General features: G+C 46.7%; 1 protein-coding gene and 1 long non-coding RNA gene across 15 annotated transcripts in view; both read right to left on the bottom strand.

Moving 5' to 3' along the window:
• Positions 1-18,187, bottom strand: part of CAMTA1 (calmodulin binding transcription activator 1) — an 822,863-nt gene that overhangs the window by 707,682 nt on the left and 96,994 nt on the right. The window lies entirely within an intron of this gene.
• LOC132001090 (uncharacterized) lies at positions 1,057-18,028 on the bottom strand. 2 transcript variants are annotated; one of them, XR_009399524.1, is made up of 3 exons: positions 17,935-18,028; positions 2,213-4,595; positions 1,057-1,850 (listed from the first exon to the last, which is right to left on the bottom strand). It is a non-coding gene; the product is annotated as an uncharacterized LOC132001090 (long non-coding RNA). The 2 variants fall into 2 exon arrangements; XR_009399525.1 differs by lacking the exon at positions 17,935-18,028 and adding an exon at positions 6,564-7,044.

The raw sequence follows: 18,187 nt of genomic DNA, 5'->3' as shown, positions 1-18,187 counted from the left end.
TTGAAGCCACCAGATAACGGAACACAGGCCAGAGTTCTCTCACAGGAAAAAAGAGGGCCAGGGACACAAATTTAAGGCACTGCAATCTCAAAAGATTGGCAAGGAGAAAGGCAGGATATGTGCAGCAAAGCAGGAGAGAGAACTGTGACCCGGACACAACCAAGGGAGAGCAAGATTTTTTTTTTTCCCAAAAAAAAAAAAAAGGAAAGTCAACAGAACAAACGGCACACAGAAGCTAGGAAGGAGCTTGTGGCTGAAACCAGGCCACAGGACTTCTTAATAAGCATTCTCAGTAAATCCTAACACAAGTTTCTATCGCGTGGGACGCGGATGTCAAGGCCTGACATTTGTGGCTGAGGAAAGGGTAGGAAGGGAAATGCAGAGAGGAAGCAGCTGCAGGAATGGTCGGAGAGAAACTTTACACAAAAAGAGAATAGCAGCACACCTGTGAGCAGAGAGGACGGAGCAGTAGAGAGGGCACAGCTGGAGGGTTCTGACCGGGAAGAAGAGCACAAACTGTAGGTCACTGTGGAACCATCAACACACTGGTGACGGCAGTACCCACGCCCACGGGCGGCACTACCCACAGAAAGTGTAGCGAGGAAAGAAAGACCAAAGCAAGAGCCCTGATGTTTAACACGAGCTGGAGCAAGAGACTCTTTCCGACCCCTCGTCCCATGCCTCCAGCTCTGGCCACGGCCTGATTTCCAGCCCATCAGCTTCAGCTCGTAAGGTGCATGGGGGGTCTTCAAGATCTCCGCAGTGCCGATCCTACACAACAAGCCGGTCAACAAAAGCAGATCCGACAGGACACGGGGCCGAGACACACGGGGTTACTCACCTGCCCCTCTGACATTCGGAAGCTGTGGCCATGCCAAACCATGTGATCAGAAGCTGAGCCTTTCCGCCTGCCCCAGTGGGATACTGCACAACGTCAAAGATAGTACCACACAGAAAGCCGGGCTTACACAAAACACATGCAGTGATGACCAAACAGAATAAATGGCTTAAAAAGGGGGGGGGGGGATTCAATAAAATGTGTATAAAACTGAGTGAAGATAATTTTATTAAGGTATAATTAACATACAATAGAAAGTATGGATCTGAATCTGTTTGATGTTTTAACAATGACATCTGCCCACACAATTACAACCTAAAATGGGATTTAGTGTACCTCCATCGCCCTACTAAGTCTCCTCCTCTCTTTCCAGTTACTTCCCCCACCCAGTGTCCTCAAGAACCACTTTCCATGACCACAGATGGGTTTCACAGAGTATGCACTTGTCCTGTTTTCGAGATCCATCCAAATGGGCTGTACCGGTAGTTCATTCTTTTTATTGCTCAGCAGAATTCCACAATTTGTTCATCCGTTTTGCAGATGATGGATATTTGGGCTGTTTCCAGTTTGGGGCTTTATACAAACACTCTTGTGCAAGTCCTTTTGTGAACATATATGGGAGCACCCCCGTATGCACAGGAGACTCCTTCCAGGACCCCCAAGGGATGCCTGAAATCATGGATAGCACGGAACCCCATATACACTAAGTTTTTCCTATACATCCAAACCTGGAATAAAGTTTAGTTCATAAATCAGGCACAGTAAGAGATGAACAACAGCAGGTAACAAAACAGAACAATCATAACAACGTACCACAACAAAGTTAGGGAACTGCGGTCTCTCTCCCTCTCTCATCCTACTGTACTCACCCTTCTTCCCAGGATGGCGTGAGGGGATGAAATGCCTGCGTGCCAGGATGAAGGCGGTGAGTGGTGCGGGCGGGTGACACAGCGTTAGGCTACTGCTGACCCTCTGCCGGAGTGGATGACGGAGGGTCATCCACTGCCGGGAACTGAAACCACAGAAAGCAAACCTCCATGTCATACACACGCCCAACGGCGTCCCGAGAAGCTCTATAACATGACGTACTGACCAGCGACATACAACATGGCACCTAACGGCTTGAAGCCACACCTCCCTCACAAGGGATGATGTTGAGCAGCTTTCTACAAGTTAACTGGCCTTCCGTATGCTTTCTTTTGTGAAGTACCTGTTCAAAGTGTCCCGGTCTATACAGTCTGACAAAGACGGATAGCTGTGTGACCACGACAGTACGCAAAATTCAGAGAAGTTCCCTTGTACCCATCTGTGGCCAACTCACCCCCACCTCCAGCACCAGCAGCCACGATCTGCTCCCCTGCCCTGTAGTTTTACCTCTTCCAGAAAGTCCTATAAATGGAATCAGGCAGTAGCAGCCTTTTGAGTCTGGTTTCTTTTCACTCAACAGGATGCGTGTGTGGACCATCTGTGTGGTATCCGTTTGCCTCTTTTTCCTGCTGAGTAGTGTTCCACTGAGCTGACAGAGTCGTTCGACAGCAGAATGACACGGGGGGTTGTGCTCTGGGAAGTCATGAATAAACCCACAGCTCCCACGCGAGTTCTTGTACAAACACAGCCTCTTATTCTCCCAGGTAAATACCTACAACTGGAACTGTGGGGCCATATTTTAAGTACAGGGTTAACATTTTTTTTTTTAAAGTACAGGTTTAGAGAAAACTCACATTTCTTTCCAAAATGGCTGTACCATTCTGCAATCCCACCAGCCTTGCATGTGAGCTGGTATTACCACGGCTTTTGTTTTGTTGGAAGACCTATTCCAACAGGTGTGCACTGGCTAGGCTCACTGTGGTTTCTACTGCACTTCTTTTTTTTTTTTTTTTTAAAGATTTATTTATTTATTTGACAGACAGAAATCACAAGGAGGAAGAGAGGCAGGCAGAGAGTGAGGAGGAAGCAGGCACCCCGCTGAGCAGAGAGCCCGATGCAGGGCTCGATCCCAGGACCCTGGGATCATGACCCGAGCCGAAGGCAGAGGCTTTAACCCACTGAGCCACCCAGGCGCCCCTCTACTACACTTCTCTGATAACTTTTGACCCCGATGTCTCCCATGTGCTAAGCTGTAGATCTTAACGTGGCTATTCAAATCTCTTCTCCATTTTTAAGTTGGCCATTTTAATAACTCACGTTACTGAGTTTTAAGGAGTTCATATATTCTGGATGCAAGTTCTTTATTAGACACAGGCTGTGCCTATGTTTCCTCCCAGTCTGTGGCCTATAGTTTCATTGTCTTGACAGCATCTTTGGAAGAACAGAATTTTTAAACTTTTGATGAAGTATAAAATCCATTTTTTCTTTTAGGGATTGTGCTTTGAGTATCTTAAAAAAAAAAATCTCTGCTTACTCCGAAGTCACAAAAACTTTCTCCTGTGTCGTCTTTTACAAGTTTTATCAAAGTTTTAGACTCTAAACTTAGATCCATTTTGAGTTAATTTTTGTCTATGATACAGGGTACAGGTCAAGGTTCATGTTATTTGCACAGAATGTCCAATTGTTCCATTACCATTTGTTTAAAAGACCATCCTTTCTCACTGAATTGCCGTGCACTCTTGTCAAAAATCAACTGCCCGAGGATGTGTGTCCATTTCTGACCTCTTTATTCTGCCCCACTGATGTATGTGTCTACCCTTGGCAATTCCACCCGAGACTATTGTAGCTTTGTAAGAAGGCTTGAAAATCAGGCAATGAAATCTTCTAGTTTTATTCTTTCTCAAAACTGATTTGGTTTTCCCTAGGTCCTTTGCATTTCCATATAAACTACAATCAGCTTGTCTAACTTCTGACTAGGATGGCGCTGAATTCCTAAATCAATTTAGGGAAAACAGAAAGACATCTTAACACTACTGAATCTTTCAGTCCACAGCCTTGGTGCGTGGCTTCTCTCCTCTCTCAGCAACGCATTCGTTTTCAGGGCAGAAGTCGTACATGCATCCTCAGCTTTTTGTACTGGATGTTTCTAAATCTATTGCCAATGATACTGATTTTCTAATTTCACCTTTTGCTAATATATGGAAATACAATGGACTGTATTTTGTATCTCACTGAATTTACGTATTCTTAGAGGTAGAATATACAGATATATACTCATAATCATGTTGTTTGCGTATAAAAGTTAAATTCTAGAGCTGGGTTTATTTGACTATCTGAAACTCCAAAAGATAGCTTTTCAATGACTAGAAAAGTGTCCAAACTTTCATGGGGGCGGGGGAGGGCTGAAAGAAATTCACTGTAATTGCATAAATTGAGATAGCAACATTTCCACCTCAGAGTTTTATTTCCTGTTCTTACAAGGGGTGGCAGCAGGCTGGGTCACGGCACGGCAATGGGATGCCATCATCAGGGAACCACAGTAGCCGTGCAGGGCATGGTTTCCCTCCCCGGCCCCCTCCTCCTGCGCAGCGCGGGGGCTGGCAACAAGCCTGAAGGAGCCAGTGTGCCATGGGGCAAAGCAGACGTTCTTGTGCACCTCCAACCCTCTGCAGCCCGGACAGTCCCCATAAACGTCTGCCAATATGACCTCCTTCGGCCTGGTAAACACACTTGGATTCCGCATGTGACTTCTCAAAGAGCTCTCAAGTCCATCTTCTGAAGAGCTCCAGGAAGTGGGGCTGTCAATAGCATTTTTCCCACCGCACAAGAGCCACATGAAAAGGTCTCAATTATAGGAGACCGACAGTCCAACAATCCCACACAGCAGCGCCTGAAATATAAACACCAAGGCCCCTTGTTTAACGGGGAGGCAGCACCAAGTTCACCAAGTTTATGGCTCAATTACTGGCGTGCAAAGAAACAAGGAACGCATCACCTGATGAAAGTCTTGACGGAGGCTTGGGTTTACGACGTATTTCTGCCACCATCTGATTCTTCTCCATCCTAAAATCTTATACAATACGACTCAGGTCCTCAGTCACACCTGTGGTACCGACTGCTAGGACTGTTTGCAGCTCATTACTGCCTCCACCACAAAAGTCAAGGAATGATTTTTCACACTAGTGTTTCTGACCAGTGGTTTCAGACACAACTTCTCTATTATGAGGTGGTGGAACTATATACGAGTGCACGCGCACGCGTGTGTGTGTGTTATATATATAATTTTTTAACGGAGAAGTAACTCCATACCACTCTGCTGCCATTCTATCAAACGCAAGGCAAGTGATTGCTGAGTTCCCAATTATGTTCAACCTTAAATCACACTGTTTGGTCTGGTTATATCCAGCCCTACAGGGAGTTGTGCGAAGGCATATATTTGGCAAGCTTTCAAACCCCGGCTACAAAACATGTGCTGAAGAAAATGATTCAAAATATTAAGAAAGCAGTCATTTATTTTAGAAAGCCTGTTCATGTGAGACAATAAGCTGCTTCCCAGAATAGGCTCCATCCATCAGGAAAACACTACAACCCAGCACACACTGGCTGGAGCCTGCCTTTCAGCAATCACACCGCCATAATTATTATTTATCAGCTGCAGGGCATCTCAGATGGGTAAGCGGGCCGGGCACACTTTCACGGGGACAGCAGTGTGTCGGGGGCAGCAAACCCACCCTCACCTGGAAGAGCACTCCAGGTAAGATGACTTCACAGACCCTCCAGGACTACCTGGTCTGTCCTACAGATCCACACGAGGGCAGGCCGTGGGCATCCTTGCATCCAAAGGGGATTCAAAGCAGGGGTACCCTGGGACTCAGTCTAGATCATCCAGTTCACCATTAAAAAGATCATGGTTCAAACAGAGCCAACCAGGGGATCTCCATCAACCAGGCACCTGTGTGGAAGTCCACTAGGTGACAATAGGGCGGGAAATCGGTCTAGGAATCACGGCTGAAGCAAAAAGGAGATTCCCCTTGAGACAAGACTTGGGAAAATCCCTTTGCAGTGTCTTTCCAGAATTCTTCCCTGGAAACCATGTGTACCATCCTGAGGGGCCAACTCACACGCCAATGCCACACGAGAGAACTGCTCCCCGCGGCTGGCGCCTTCTCTCACCGTCTGCGAGCTTTAACTTGTCTGCCTGAAGGACGGAATCTTTAAGCCTCATCATTGCTACAAGCCAAGGAATGGGCAAAAGATGGGTCTTACAAAGTATACACAGTAATTCATTTTCTCTAAGTCGGACACACTGAAATTTAACAAATATTTAAGTATCTCAACCAACTTGAAGGATTTAGAGAGTCCAACCCCGTCTCAAGACAAGGAAGTAAAACCCCACTGCAGCGGCTGAACCGCTGGCTTCCCAGCTTTCCTGAGGCAACAAGTGTGGATTTCTGGGGCTCTTCGTGTACCCCTAACCACAGCATCTGCAACGAAGAGGAAAGTTACAGACGGCTGGTTAGCCAGAAATTTCTGCAAATATCTTGGCCACGAAAGGAAAGACCAGAAAAAGAAAACCAAGCAATTCACGGGCAGGAAATCATTTTGGCTTTTTTAAGGCTGGAAAAGGAGACGGGAACAACAGTAAATAGGCACTTGTCCCTCGCTCGCACCCACTGCCAGGGAAACGTAACCAGGATGCCCTTCCAGAGGGGCAACCTCGCTTCTTCAGGCCAGACCAGAGCACCCTGGTTCACGCCCAATTACAGAGTAACCGCCACATACACGGTGTGTGTGTCAGGCACAATGTCAAGTGTGCTAATCGCCCGTGCAGGAAAGTCAGTGCTCTTCAGATACTTACCAGCCAGGTATGGACGGGAGTCTGTTCCGAATATTCAGTTGACCAAGCCATCACCTGAACTTCAAAAGCAATCAACCAAGAAGGACCAAATCAAAAAAGACATATAACTCAGGGGTATGCAGTAGACGGCTTCTCCCAGTGTCTGTTAGAGAAGGAAATGGCTCCCAGGAAAGACGGGCTAACGGAGTTTCCAGTAACTAGGAAATCAATGATGGGTACAATTCTCCCAGCTCTTCTCCCTGTCCCCAGGTGGCCCTACGCACACCCCAGTTCACCAGCTTCATTATCAGGGGAAAAAACCTGCTGTGGTTGCCTACTTTTTACCTGCAAGACCTCCCAGAAGCAGCTCGAAACCCATTTTCCAACCCTAGCAAGCCCCCCGCACTGTGTACATCTCTGGCTCAGGCAGTCCAGGCCTTTTCTTGACTCTGCCTGCCTTCGTCCTGCTTGTTCCCTCCAGCTCGAGCCTGTTCTCTAGCCAGGCAAGTGGGGGGCTGGGCAGTCAAGACTCCATGCCATGGGTGGCACGAGGCTCCGGTCTCACGTGAGAAGGGGTGGGGGGAGGGGTTCTCTTAAATCCAGTCTAATGAGCTGATGCTCAATCAAAAACTGCAAATGCTCCAGCTCAAGGGTTCTAGCCCTAGATCTTGGGTCTAAGAAGGTCCATTTCAGGATAAGGTAACTGAGAAGTTAGTGTTTTTACTGATTAAACAACCCAACAGTGTAATAACATCCAGATAAAGAGAGCACCAAGAATGGAAGCTTGCACAGTGGGGCTTTGCTCCTGAGTTCTATAACCCAATCCCTAACGAACCTATGTGGGACCAAAGTCAATGCTCTGACAGACAGCCTGCAGGCGTCTATCATATTTGAGACGGCCACGGGGTGGAAGCAGGATTCTCTTCCTCGCTAGGAAAGCTGAACGTATAGGTTGGTTCAATTTAACTATCCTCATCAACTTGCCAGCTATCTAGCCTCACCACATTTTCCTCCTAAAAATCTAAGACATAGCCAAGAGGAGAACCAGGGAAGCTAAAAGCTACTCAGCGAAGTTTAGATTTCTACAAATAACTGGAATCTTCAGAGACTGGTCCCCTAACCCCAGCGAGAAGGTGGAACGTACCAAGTGCACCCACAGCGCTCACAAGAAAGATGCCCTGGGCAATCACAGAAAATGAGGTCTAGCTCTCAAGCTGGGTGTGGGTGAATTCAAATTCAATCTCCGGCAAAGTCAGGCAGTGCTGTGCCACCGCCCCAGCAAGGAGGCAAAACCCCCCACTAACGAGCTTCCCCGAAACACAAGCACTGGGAACGCTGACTTTTCGTCTCACTAGCGAAGCCAGGAGAGCGAGGTCTCCAACTCTCATTGGACATGGGCTGAACCATGTTCACAGCCGTTCTCTGAACCCCCAAATGTCAACTTTTAATGTGCAAAGGCAAGGTTTAGAGTGGTGTTTTCCTAAACCATTCCAGAAACCATCTGGGGAGGAGGACTTCAGGACTGTCCCTCTAGGTGCCCAGTTCCACCAGGTCAGCCCCCTCCTTGGACATGAATGCTGTCGGGGGCTCCTCTCCTGCATTCCCTTCATCAGTGGCAACCTGCACCTCATAGGCACCTGTCGCTGCTGAGAATACAGCTGAGGAGACGGCCTAGGTCGTGCCCGGAAAGAGCTCACGTTCTAGAGGGGTGGGGAGGAGAGCAGAGAAAGGGAAAGAAACCATTTCAGACAGTAATAAATGCTACCAAGACACACCACATGATAGAGTGACAGAGCACCATGCTAGGATGGGTTGTCTGGGAAGGGCCCCCCTGAGGAGAGGACAGCTGAGGTGAGACTGGAGAGGCCTGAAGAAGGCGGCCCACGAATACGGGGTAGGAGGGGGCACCACTGCACGGAGAGGAAACTGCAGAAGAGAAGCACACGGGGTGTGTTCCAGCCGTGGGAAGGGTGGATGTGCCCTGAGGAAAAAGCAAATGGGAGGGCCTGAGAGCTGTCCCAGGGCCCAGGTCACATGCGCCAAGTACACTCCGAATGGGCAGAAAGTCACTGCAGGGCTCTGAGGCGAGCTAGTGACCTCACCCGCTTGTACCTTTCATAGATCACCCCGGTCCCTGCCCGGGGAGCAAGACTGGCAACTGGAGTCCAGACAGGAAGAGGGGACGGACGTCAGGCAAAGCAAACAAGGACAGCCCAGACTCCAGAGGTGCCAGCAGAGACATACACAGCGAGCCACACGTGAGAAGGAAAAAGGAACTTACAAGTGGGTCCCACGTGGGGCAGGGGATAAAAGGCAGAGTCAAAGACACACCTAAGCTTCCGGCTGGAGGTACTCACTGACTGCCCAATGTGGACGAGGCGACACTGGTGTTCATTTTCACAAATATCCTCCCAGGCTCTTCTCACCAACATTGAACTTCAGCCTCACCAGACGGCGTTTAATAGTGGACAGAGAGTGCCATACCCGCTTCCAAAATCGAAAAGCAGATTCAGGAACCAATATCTACAATCCTGCTTCCCAATGAAAGGTTGACAAACTCGTCCAAAGGGACAGCTCACGGGTGGCTCTGAGCAGCGGCCTGAGTTACCTGCCTCCTCCCGTGACATCACCCTCCCCACGGGAAGGTTTCCTTCCCCTGGCTTTGCAAAGGCACAAGGCAGAGGCTCACAGAGCTTTTCAGCTTCCTCTTACCAGGCTTTTTTAAACAGATCCCTTTTCTACCCTGCGTTTGTCACCATGTAAAATGTTGTGCTAGTTAGCAGTAATTATGTAAATGCAAGCAGCCATTTCTAGTTTTAAAAGGGAACCCCATTTAGCATTCTCACATCCTGAAATGTTTAAAATAGCTAGTCCAGTGATGTTTTCACTTTATTCCAACTGTTTGTGTGGATTTAAATACAGGTTCAGCAGAAACCAAAGCAAGTCAAACATTTACTTTCTATTAAACGTCTAAATCAGAAGATTAAAAACCTATTTTACATTTAACAGGAAGAAGCCGTTAGATCAGCAGTGGCTTCACCATGCTTACTGCCAAGCGGGGCTGGTGTCTGAGAGGCAATCAGTTTAGGAAGGGAGGGATGGATTTCTTTAAACTCTTCAAAAGGGGACAAATACATTTGAGCAAATCTTTTAATTATAGTATCTTCCAAAGAACCTCCAAAGCCTTTATTCTTTCCAAACTTAATGCTTTGTAAAGGCAACTCCTGCCCCTTAATTCCACATGAAATATTCAGCATAGCATAATTAAATTTAATTCCATGCTATTTTTATTGGGTTCACAGAAATAGAGGATGGCATCATTTTGGAAACAAACTTCCAGCAACTTTGCATTCACCGTGAATGGCTGGTTCTCAAAATTGAACTTAAAATGCAAAACCTACTCCAAATGCCTGTTTCAGTCCAGGACAGATGGGTGGGTATCAAAAAGATAGGCTCATTCATATGTCACACCCAACCTTCAAATAAACAAGCGCCCCAGTTCTCAGCTTACTTCACTGCGCTTGCCACAAGGCGCCTCTGGGCATAGATCTTAATTTCCAACAAGCAAATACTGGAGTCTGTTTTATTTTTCAGTGTGAATCTATCTGGTGGGGAAAGAAAACAGAAAGGAAAAAGACAAGGGGGAAAAAAGTGCCCTGTGGCTGAAAGAAATTTATAATGTGAATGAATATTTGGATAATTGGATGGTTTGTGGAGAGCAGGCTTGAGGTTTTTGGTCACTATTGTAAATTACAACTGAAGTCTTCCTCTTCTTTCCAGTCAGTGTAAGAAAACCCCAAGTGAATACAAAACTCCCTCTTCTCAGACTGAGTCACTCAAAGAGGGAAGCGGTAACTACCGTGGGCCACCCACAGCCAAGTCCGCCCACTGGTGGAAGCACAGCAGCCCCCGCTTAACCTTCTCGGGAGTCTGTCCCACAGGACTCCCCCTGATGGGACACAGCCTATCACGACACGCAACTTCCCCAACGACGTGTCCGAGAAGCTAAAACTTCATTGTGACTCGTGCCCACATCAGCAGGGACGATCTCAGGTCGATGGTTACCTAGCCTCTCCGACCCACCTGCCGGACAGCCCCATCTGTTTTACAACTTCCTGAAGAGGGTATCTAGAACACCAGCAAAGCCCTCTCCCACGGGACATCCATAAGGGAGCAGCACGCCAACCCACACTAGAGGCGTGAGGAAAGCCACCAGGGATTTACCCTGATGCGGCTCCAGAATGCTGAGGTGCCAGGAAGGAACCAGGAAAGCACTTGGGGACTTTGTCAGCTTTAAAAAAAAGAGGTTCCTTAATGAGACTTTTAGAACTTGAAAAGATTAAAACATATCTTAATTCTTCCACTTGACTTTGGCTTTGTAGATTGGTCTATGTTACTAATTAGAAAACAAAACAAAGAAAACCACCCACCAAACTCCCCAATGTGGTCAGCGAGACTTAACCGGCTGGGACAAAGTACCACGACAGCCTCTAGTGCGTGGCTGCCTCTGACCTCAGGGTTTCAGAAAGGTCAGATGAGACACTGTTAGAAATGGAGACCTACCAAAACTAAATAATGACAAAATTAAGTTTTATGCCACAGAAACAGATACTAGAAGACATCTAAAAGCACCATATTTGCAAAAAAAAAAAAATTCTTAGGAGACTCATTTCTGTTTTCTGATTAGATCTAAATGTGTAAATACGATATTCTGCTAGCTTTTCAAGAACCGAGTCTGTCCACTTACCACTTTTTCAAACTACATCATTTTCTGACTCAAATATCTCTTCTGTTCTTGTTTAAAAAAGGAGGAGGAGGAGAAGGAGATACGTCCCATGTGTCTCCACGGCCAAGGCTCCCCCCAGCACAATACGCAGCCCAGATACACACGCAGGACGCCGCCTCCAAGGAGGCCGCAGGTACCCAGGGCCTGCGAGTGCTCGGTGTCAGCACAGATTGCGACTTCCCCTAATGGCCCAGGACGGTGAGAGTCTGCTAAATCAAGCCTAATCATGCTGATCTGATCATATTCAGGAAGAATCTGGGCTGAAACAAAATATATAAATTATCAACTAGGTATCCAAAAACTGTGCATATTAGAAGCACAAATACGATCACTGGGGTGGAATTCAGCCAACATAAAAGAGGGAAAACAGCATTTTCAGAGCCACATTATTGCAGGTGTGCTGGGGGAGGCCCGGGTGAGAGGTGTTCGGTCATGGGTAGAGTGGCTCTAATGAACTTGGCCTCCGTCAGTCACCCCCTGGCCTCCCTTACCTCATCCAGGTACACAAAAAGGGAGCGACAAAGCTCTCCCTGACTATCTCTCAGGGTGAAGAAACCAAATGGGACGCTGTCTGGGAAACCACTTTCTTAGACCGTAAAGGTACAATGTGAGCGCTGCTACCGTTTTGGGTATACTAACTGCTCCAGCCTCTAGACAGCAGAACTAGCTGGTGGGCTTTTGATTAGGAAGCCACGTCAGTTCTATTTGTATTTCCAAATATAAGAAAGGTTTTTGGGATGGGGGGGTTTGGGGGAATATGCACATGTTTCTACCTTGACTTAAGCTGTGGTGGTGTGAGAAGCGGCCCAGGGTGCCAAAGTGCCTCGGTGACATGGTGACTTCGGTCACCTGTTTCGTTCTGTCTGTGGGGGCACAGCTCACTAACTGCATCAATGGGGAATCTATTTAGGTGTTAAGATCCTGGAAAACCAAAGACTACTCACAGACATGGACCCAGATAAAACCGAAGAATGATCTGGAGGCAAAGGCCACATCTTGAGCAGAATTCGGGTTTTCAGGCAAACATTGCAGCCTCATAAATGCTGAACTGGAACTTTAAGCCAAATATGGTCAGAGTCCACAGGGGTCACATATTAATGTATCAGGAAACCTCAACAGCGTCCAAGTGAGGCCTGCACGAGAAGCTAGATGATGGCACTATGCAAACTCTGTACCACCTCTGCGACTTGGCAGTAAATATAGAATTATTCCAAGATTAAAAGTTCAGCTTTTGAATGATAATTAAAAAGGAAGGAGAAGCTTACCTTTAGGGAAGAGAAGGAAAGTAAAACGAATGTAATGGCTATCTGCACAAAGGTTACAACTTGCTCACTTCCACCACACGACAGTCTCCTGAAGCGGCAGCAGCCAGATCGCACGGCTAGAGACTCACATAAAACAGAGCGACTGTCCCAGGGCCCCCCAGCTTTTCAGAGGTGGGGGTGGGATGCTGTTCCGGATCCGCCTCACCCTAAAGCCCAAAGAGTAAGCGAGTCTGGCCAAAGGACCCAGGTGGGAAGGCGGGCCCTGCCCTCCAGGGAAGAGCTCAATGAACAACAAATGCCCACCTGCTTCCAATCGGTTTGTCTCAAGCGGCACCACTGAGTCACCCAAAGGCCATCAATCCAAGAAGTGAGATGGTCCCCTCTTCAAAAGGCAAATTAAGAGATGCATCTGAAAATGGATGTCCTGATCCCCCTTGGAAAATCTTAACGTTGGGAGACCCTCCACCAGCACGTTCACCTGAAAATCCTCTCACCAGGACACCCATCCTAGCCTATGCTGCCAGAGAAGTCTCCCTGTAAGGCTGTCACTAGTCAACCCCAGGGCCACGGCTTAATGGAGCAGGGCACTGACGAGCTCCCAATACGTGAAAGATAAGTCACAGACGGTATAATCAACCACCGTCGGCCTTTTCAAAACCCACCAAAAAGAAAAGCTCTCAGAAAAGAACCAATTACAAGATGGCTCCGGCTCACAAGAGCTTTCGGAGGCGGGCTCCTAGGTCAGTCCCTCCCTGCCTGATGTCCTCTGTGTGCCACCAGAGGGCACTAACTCATGTAATCACTCTGGAAAAACTTCTGTCACATTTTAAACTGCAGGAATGTTGAATGAAGACTAGATTTCTAATCAATGCAGCGCTAGGTATGTCTTTTTGACAGCGGCTTTAAGCATCTGCTGGTCATAAGTCTCAATGTAATTCCATAAAACTTAGAAGTACACACACACAGCAACAGGGCATACTTAAAAAAAAAGTCAATCAAATCTTCAGGTTTATGAAATTAACGGATTTCAAAATACATCTAGAGTTACACATTTGCTCCTGCATCTCTCGCCTCCAGGGCTGTCCTCTGGGTAACCTGTCCCAGGATGTCCTACAGGGCGCACATAAGAGCCCAAAGAAAAACATTTCAGCATTTTCCTTGCTTTGAAAGCCACTCTTGATTGTGAGTTAAAGTGGACTTTCACCACGCTAAATTACAGTTCAGTTTATTATGCATGATTAAAACATGATTTAGTCTTTTGTACTAAAATCCTTGTGAAGAGATAAAGAGCACACATTTCCTAGTGCTCACTACGCCCTGGGCTGCTATTCTGAGCACATTACACTTATTTAATACTCACGACATCCCTCAGAGAGGCTGTAAAATTCTATTTTAGTAAAAAGTTCAACCTTGCATTTCTTGAACGCAATCAAGAATTTTTCTTTACATCTGTATCCTCCACTGATGATTTATTTGCCCACAGAACTATAAACGCAGATTTGTGAGTTCTGCCTCATTAACTACCTTCTGCAATTATTTCTTCACCCCAGAAAATTCACACTTCTTATACTTTCATGGGAGGATAAGATTACATAATCAAAATAGTTCAGCGGTAAGTTTAATGAAAAACGCATTATGCCCTGAAAGGTTTTTTTTGTTTTGCTTTGTGGTACATAAAAATCTGCTCTTTGCTTTTCACACTTTATTTAAAAGAAAGTGAAACATATTTACTGATTTGATCAGAAATGTTGGGTACCTCTCTATGTGACAGAAATTCAAGCTCAATTGGGCCTTTGGTTTTCCTGGTTTCCCATGATTCTCTCAGCGCACGATGAATAACCAAAGTTCACGAGGGAATGGGCACAATGTGACAAATGCAGTGCACTGTCCCTGGGCCGCTCAGATTCTTCCACGGTCTGGCACAACTTAGTGCCCCAAATAATCTCTCCTTGAGGTGACAGTGTACGTCACAGGATACAGTTTCCCTGGGTTTTGACCTCTGGACTAAAAACAAACCAACCAATCCTCCTCGAAGGTTCTCAAGGACATGTGGGTACTGTGGCCTACACAAGCATACAGGAATAGAGAGGGAACAGCTGCAACACATGGGTGTTCTAGAACACAAGTACTTCTGTTAGTACCATCAGCGTAACTGCCTCTGTGTCGTGGTGAATGCCCCTTTGATCTAGGAAATATTTTGGTTTCTCTGGTCTACTTGATGCCAAAATCTACTTTTTAAATTGTTAAATATTAAGAAAAGTTTAAAACTATCTACTTTCCCTCTAATTTTTTTCAATGCTTCTTTCCAGACTCTTGCTAGATATCTTAGTATTAGAATAAAGGAGCTTGTTTTATGGCTTTGCTTTCCGGGGCTTCACAGGTATTGAGTTTTACAAATTAAGTGTTTGCAGCGACCCTGCGCCAAGCATGTCTATCGGCGCTATTTTTCCAAAAGCATTTGCTCACTTTGTGTCTCTGGGTCATGTTTTGGTAGCTCTTGCAGTATTTTAAACTTTTTAAATTATTATTATATTTTTATGGTGACCTGGGATCAGTGATCTTTGATGTCGCTACTGTCATTATTTTGGGATGCCACAAACCACAAACATGCAGGATGGCAAGCGTTACCAATAAATGCTGGGTGTGTCCTCCTGCTCCAGGGACCAGACGTTCCCTGTCTCTCCTTCTCCTCAGGCCTCTCTGGTCCCCGAGACACAATAATACCGAAATTAGGCCAGTTAATAACCCTACAGTGGCCTCTAAGTATTCAACTGAAAGGAAGAGCCCATGTCTCTCACTTTAAATCAAAAGCTAGAAATGCTTCAGCTCAGAGGAAAGCATGTTGAAAACCGAGACAGGCTGAAAGCGAGGCCTCTCGTGCCAAAAGGCCAAGTTGTGCATGCAAAGAAGAGTTCTCGAAGGAAATGAAGAGTGCTCCTCCAGCGAACACAGGAGTACGAAAGCAAAACAGCCTCAGTGTTGATAAGGGAAACGTCCCAGTGATCCAGAGAGAAGATCAAACCAGACCTAACGTCCCTTAAGCCAAAAGCATCATCCAGAGCAAGGCCCTCACTCCCCAGGTCTTGAAGGCTGAGAAGAGGGGACGGAGCCGCCTCAGAAAGGTCTGAGGTGGCTTCGAGAGGTTAAGGGAAGCCGTGTCCATCACCTGAGAGCATAAGCGGAAGCAGCACGTGCTGGTGCAGGGGCCGAGGCAAGCTCTCCGGAAGCTCCGGCTCAGAGGACTCACGAAGGCAGCGACACCACACAACAAATCGTCACTGTACACAGAACACCTGCCTTCGGAAGGCTGACCCAGCTCTTCCACAGCTAGAGAGAAGTCAGCGCCCGGCTTCAACGCTTCCAAGGACAGGCTGCCTCTTTTGTTGGGGCTAATGCAGCTGGTGACTGGACCTGGACACCAATGCTCATTTACCACTGTACAAGTTCTAGAACTATGCTAGAGGAACCACACTAAATTTACTCTGCCTGTGCTCTATCAATGGAACAACAAAGCCTGGATGACAGCACATCGTTGACAACATGGTTTGCTGAATGTTTTAAGCCCACTGTTGAGACCTACTGCGCAGGGAAAAGATCCCTTCCGAAACAGTACTGTTCATGGACAATGCTTGTGGTCGTGGAGAGCTCTGGTGGAGATGTACAACGAGATTAATGTCATTTCCACGCATGCTAACACAACATCCATCCTGCAGCCCATGGGTCAAGGAGTAATTTCAACTTCCAAGTTACTATTTAAGAAACACATTTCATAAGGCGACAGCTGCCCTAGATACGAATTCCTCTGACAGATGTGGGCAAAGTAAACTGAAAACCCCTGGAAAGGTTTTCACCATCTAGATGCCACTAAAAATATTCATGATTCATGGGAAGAGCTCAAAATATCAACACAAACAGGAGGTTTGGAAGAAATGGACTCCCACCCTCATGGATGACTTTGAGGTGTTCAAGACCTCAGTGCAGGAAGGAACTGCAGGTATGGTGGGAACAGCAGGAGAACTAGAGTTAGAGGCGGAGCCTGGAGATGGGACCGAATCACTGCAGTCCCGAGATAAGACTTGAACAGATGAGGAGTTGTTTCTACGGACAGGCACCTTCAGATGGAATCTGCTCCTGGGGAAGACTGTTGAAATGACAACAAAGGATTTAGAATATTCCATAAACTAAGTTGACAAAGCAGTGGCCACATTTGAGGGGACAGAGTCCAATTTTGAAACAAGTTCTACCGTGGGGATAATGCTATCAAACAGCATCACATGCTAGAGAAATTTGTGAAAGGAAGAGTTGATCTATGCAGCAAATTTCATTGTGGCCTTGTAAGAAATCGCCACGGCCACGCCAGCCTTCAGCACCCACTACCCTGAGCAGTCCACAGCCGCTGCATCGAGGCGAGACCCTCCAGCAGCAGAAAGGTCATCGCTCACTGAAAGCTCTGGTGATGGTTAGCATGTCTCAGCAATATTTTTAAATTAAGCTACGCATGTTTTTTTAAACATAATGCTATTAACACATTTAACAGAGTACAATACAGTGTAAACTTAACTTTCATACGCATCGGAAACAAAAACTTCCGTCTGACTCACTTTATCGTGATGCTCGTTTACTTGCAGTGGTCTAGAACCAGAACTGCAAGGTCTCTGAGGAACACCTGTATTCCAGACACAGGACTCCCATCTCTCCTAATCTACATCCTCAACTTCTTCATCAGGAAGCATGGATACCAGAACAGAGAGTAAATTTGTAATTTAATATCCTAAAGTCGTGATATGCTCTGGCATCTCAAAGACACCCCGCACCACTCATTTCAATCACAACAAAATTTTTATATTTACCCCCAAGTTTCACTGTTTTATCATTTTTAAAAGTTATATATAAAAGGCAAATTAGAAACAAACATTCAGAAAGGAGGCCATGCCAGTGGAGCCATTTACGCACTCGACGGCATTTATCCACACAGAGCCAGGCCCTGCCCCACACATCCAGGCCAGGAACAGCACGGAGGCTCTACCCTCGTGGGACTTCAGTCCTGTCAGACACAGACAGTAACAACACATAACTATATCTGTGGCTCTTAGGAAAAGAGAAGCCTACGAAGGGGACCGAGAGTGGCACCTGGGCAGAGACCTGCTCTCCCACAGCCAGGTAGGACTGTGGATCTTGCACATTTAACAGCTGTGGGGAAAGCAAGAGTAGGGCACTTCCGTCTACTCCATTTCCAGTAACGTTCGGTTCAAATTAATTTGGGGTTTTAAGTGCAACCACTTCACTAACGGAATAATCTTGGAGCCAGATATGGGGCTACAGGATGGCAAGATCCCCTTACAAGTTCTGCCAGCGCGGAGTCCCATGTGCCAGCGCTCACGGCTCCAGCTCTGCGGGGCCCTCTTCTTGCTGCGCCCATGAACAAGTGTGTGGTGAGAGCCTGAAATAAATAAGTGTAAAATGGGTCAAGACCATCGCTTCTATTTCTGTTTTTAACTGACGAAAATGTGCCCCATTTCCAGAGGCAGAGGGAGAAGGAGATGTCTGAATAAAGACAAACTACGGTGCGTATTAAACACACACATATGTCTGTG

The sequence above is a fragment of the Mustela nigripes genome, chromosome 14 (assembly GCF_022355385.1).
Source record: "Mustela nigripes isolate SB6536 chromosome 14, MUSNIG.SB6536, whole genome shotgun sequence".
Classification (NCBI taxonomy): domain Eukaryota; kingdom Metazoa; phylum Chordata; class Mammalia; order Carnivora; family Mustelidae; genus Mustela; species Mustela nigripes.
The sequence above is the reverse complement of the archived record's forward strand: the minus strand, read 5'-3'. Positions and strand labels throughout refer to the sequence as shown.